Raw genomic sequence first — 4557 nt, 5'->3', positions numbered from 1 at the left:
AATTTTAAAACTTTTTTAAAACTTTTTGTTTTCTAGGCTCTGATGATGGAAAATTATTTTTTCCGAAACAGTGATAAAGAAAACAACTAGATCAAGATGTTTGTGTTTTCCTGGTTCTCCTCTTCGTTATGAAACCTTTCCGTAACAAGTCCATTGCTGAAGTTATATATATATATATATATATATATATATATATATATATATATATATATATATACTGAACATTATGTAGATGCACATGAAACACAGTTTTCCTGGAAAATCGGTGTATAGTTACATTGTTTCAGCTCTGTACGAACGTTAGTTTGTATGATCGCCAATTCGCATCATCCGTCTGCAGCAGAATTAACTCGCACACATATGCTGGGCATGTGTGTAAATGTATACATAACGACTTACACCGTGATTATACCCTAAGATCATCCACTTTTAACAAATAATAGTCTTCATCTATTAGCAAAAGATCGGTCGGTACATCCAGAGTAAACAGTGTGTCATCAGAGTATAATGGGAAAGGCTCTACATGCCATGCATTAATTTGCTTTGCACTAGCATAGTTACGTGGATGAGGAAACCATAGTGCTTGAGGGTTGACTCTACCAGTAGGATATATACTATTCTACCTCTTCGTCCGCGAAAATTGGAGTTAACAGATAACTCGTCTTGGCTATTTGTAAGGCATCAAGAAGAATTTTCACATACACATGCTGTGCATCCACTCGTCCTAACCATACTTGCAATTAGTTCGTTTTTGTTAATTGATATAGCTTGAGTTGAAGGTTTTGTAGTATGCAAAATGCCTGGAAAAAGAAATAATCATTCCAGTGTAGGTACTGAATTCATGAAATTATAAAAATTTTAATTAATGATTAGACTCAGAAATATTTTCGTGTTAATATCATTGTAGAAATGTCAGGAACATTATTATATACGTTTCGCAGAACTTAGTTTTAAACAATAATCATCAAATACACTGAGTGTATTTGACGTGTTTGCTGTTTGAACAGTTGTGTCTGGGACGTTGATGTCTGGGATATCATTATCATTCCTGGGGAATGAATCTGAATAGACCTTTTTAATAAAAAATAATAACAATAATTAACGGTTTATTGAAAGAGCATAGCAGCCAGAAGGCTGAAAATATACAGTTACATAATTGGGGAATGGGTTTCGATTTACAAATAATATACAAGTAACATAAGTGATACAAATAAGATATATAATAACTAGATGGGGGAAAAGCTCAAACTACAGGGCATTTCAACATAGTTACAGTGCAAGAAGTAGGATTTACTGGGAGTGAATACACTGGTTTATTACAAGTTATTGATAATTTTTACAATGGTTGGGACTGGGCTGTTCTTATAGCGATCAGTTCGTGCACGTATGGGCTGGATGCGGTTGTGGTGTCGAACAGCAATTCTCGGGCTAAGGATCTCAGGTGGTAGTTGGAGCCGGTGTCGAGGATGGTGCAGAAGCGTCTTACCAAATTTGCAGATGAGGTCGTGGGGATGGTATCATTGTAGAAATATCAGGAACATTATTATATACGTTTCGCAGAACGTAGTTATAAACAATAATCATCATATACACTGGGTGTATTTGACGTGTTTGCTGTTTGAACAAAGTCTGTCCGCATGAACAACGTCTGAAGTTTGTGAGTTTGGCTTCAAAACTTTAAATTTGTTGCACGCTTCTTTAGCAATAATGCGGAATGGTCCGTCAAACTTGGGTGAAAGCTTGGACTTTCGTTCAGGTTCTCGCACCATAACAGCATCGCCTATTTCTAGCATGACAGGCTTAGCTTGTTTTTGTTGCTTGTATATCATTTCAGCGCGTGACGCTGCTAAATGTTTATGTACATGGCCATGAATATCCCTGAATACGTTGATTTGCCTGGTAGCGAAATCGTCCACATTATAGACTGGGCATGGCTTGTCTGTAAGTGCGTCGAAGAATCTCTAGGATTTTGCGATTGGTTCTTTCAACAAGGCCATTAACCTGTGGATGATAGGCTGCGATAAAACTTTGTTGGATGTCGTATTGTCGACATATTTAAGCTACAAGTTGGTTCTTAACTCTAATCCGTTGTCGGAGAGAAGAACCTTGGGCGTAGTAAAAGGACATATGAGGTGAGTAACTAAAGCATAGGCTGTTTTATCCTTCAGTGGGACTAAAATCACAAATCTAGAAAAATGATCCACACACACACACTAGGATGTACGGGGATCCTTGATGACTCCTCGGAAGTTGTAACAAGTCGATCGCAACTGTGTCAAACGGACGTTCTGGTGTAGGATATTGTAGAATTGGAGCAAGTGCCCTTGTAGTACCCTTATGCTGAGCACATGACAAACACTTAGCAATATGCAATTCTATGTCTTTCTTCATAGTATTCCAAAAATACTTCTTTCTGACCTCCGCCAGACATTTGTCACGTCCGGGTGACCTGCTTGGGGAGCATCGTGATACAATGTTAGTATCGTCTCACGAAGTGTATCAGGTACGACAATTTGTGTAACAATACCCTCAGTTGTCTGCTTGGAGCGAAGGAGTATGTCTCGCTGTAGTTCAAATTGATTGACCGGAAGAGATAACTTTGGAAGATTAGCCTCCTCCCCCGACTCTAGAGCGAAAATGACAAAGACCTCAATGCATCGAGTCGTTGTTCATCCCTTACTTGCGAGTGGGAGAACGATGATAGAGGCATCACTGGTGCTATATTTCTGGACAAAGCGTCTGCTACAGCATTCGCTCTTCCCGGTAAATATTTGAACTCGGGTTCAAACTCTTGAATGGTCAGATACCAGCGTGGTAGTCTACAGGAAAGATTTTTGCCGTGAAACGGCTCTGTCACTGCCACGTGATCTGTATAGACGGTTATTTTATATAAAAAAATTATGTCTTTAAACTTCTTCAGAGTCCAAACAACAGCTAACGTTTCTAAATGCGTTACTGAATAACGTGTTTCGACATCATTAAGTTTACGACTGGCAAAAGCAGTCACTATATTTTCCTCTTGCGTCCAGCTGCATAAGTACAGCGCCGATTCCCTGTTTTGAGGAGTCGGTACACAGGGTAACTTTTTGAGAGTAATCAGGAAATGATAAAACTGGGGCATTGGTAAGTGCTGTTTCCAATCCACTAAAACTATCTTCTTGTTCAGCATTCCATACAAAAGTTGCAAAGTTGCATCCTTCTTAAGTAGCTTAGTCAAGGGTGAAGCTAATGTCGCATAACCTTTAATAAAAGAACGATAATATCCAGATAAACCAAGAAAACTACGTTCATTATCAACAGTTGTAGGACGTGGGAACTGGGCAACAGCCTTAACTTTGTCATCAACTGTGTGAATGCCGTCACCGTCAACTACATGACCAAGGAATTGGATTTTGGATTTTAAGAATTCACATTTAGAAAGTTTGACTTTGAGTCCTGCTGTAGAAAGTTTTTGGAAAACTTCACGGAGCTTAGCAATATGCATATCTACATCCTTACTGACTACGATGAGATCATCTAAGCAGGCACATAGTGTGGTCCCTATCAACCCTGCAAACAAGATGTTGATCATCCTTTGAAAAGTCAGTGGGGCATTTCTGAGACCGAAAGGCATCCTCAGAAATTCAAAATGGCCCAAAGGAGTACTAAAAGCAGTAATCTCTCGAGATTTTTCATCCAGAGGTATTTGCCAATAACCGCTAAGCAAATCAAGGTTGCTAAATACAGCATTATCCTTGCCTAAGGATTGTAAAATATCACTCAAGGCAGGCATTGGGTACCTATCTGGGATAGTATTTTCATTGACGCGCCTAAAATCAATTACTGGGCGCCAACCTCCAACCTTCTTAGGGACTAAAAATAGTGAACTATTGAAAGGTGATTTTGAATGTGTGATAATCTCTTGATCCAACATATCCTCAACCATATCCTGGACTACAGCGTGCTGGCTATGAGGTCGTCGGTCAGCTGGTATGTAAATTGGGTTTGTGACTTGTTTTAGGGATATGTGATGTGAGGTTAAATTCGTGTGATCTAGCTGTTCCCCTGGTAAAGCTACAATGTTTCGGTAGTCGGTAAGCAACTCTAGGAGCCTAGTTTTGCCTTGAGGGTGATCAATCATCTTAACATGTGGTGTTATTTGATCTATCCTCTCCTGTCTGGTTTGTTTAATTGAAGGTGAAACACTACCAATTGGGAATTGCGTCAGCTGTTATGATAAACTGGAAAACCACACAAATAACATCCTTCTTTCAATATTCGTATCACGCCTATTCTGTTGAGAACTCGAACGTCTGTTACACCACCAGGACAAATTGTGCTCAATGTAGATTCGCAAAATAAGCCTTTAACCTTGCATGTTTCCGTAAGACATACTACATCCGTCCCCGTGTACACGTCAGGTAAAACAACAGTGGCTCTGGAGATTTCCTCATTCTGAAAATGGAGAGTACCCGTTAAAACTGGAGGTACGATCGTCCAACTATTGATGCTATAATCACGCTGGGGAAGTGAGTCTGTGAGGTCTTGGACTCGCTTTGACTCATAATCCATCGTCCT

The sequence above is a fragment of the Homarus americanus genome, unplaced genomic scaffold, assembly GCF_018991925.1.
Source record: "Homarus americanus isolate GMGI-L3 unplaced genomic scaffold, GMGI_Hamer_2.0 scaffold32583, whole genome shotgun sequence".
NCBI lineage: Eukaryota > Metazoa > Arthropoda > Malacostraca > Decapoda > Nephropidae > Homarus > Homarus americanus.
The sequence above is the reverse complement of the archived record's forward strand: the minus strand, read 5'-3'. Positions refer to the sequence as shown.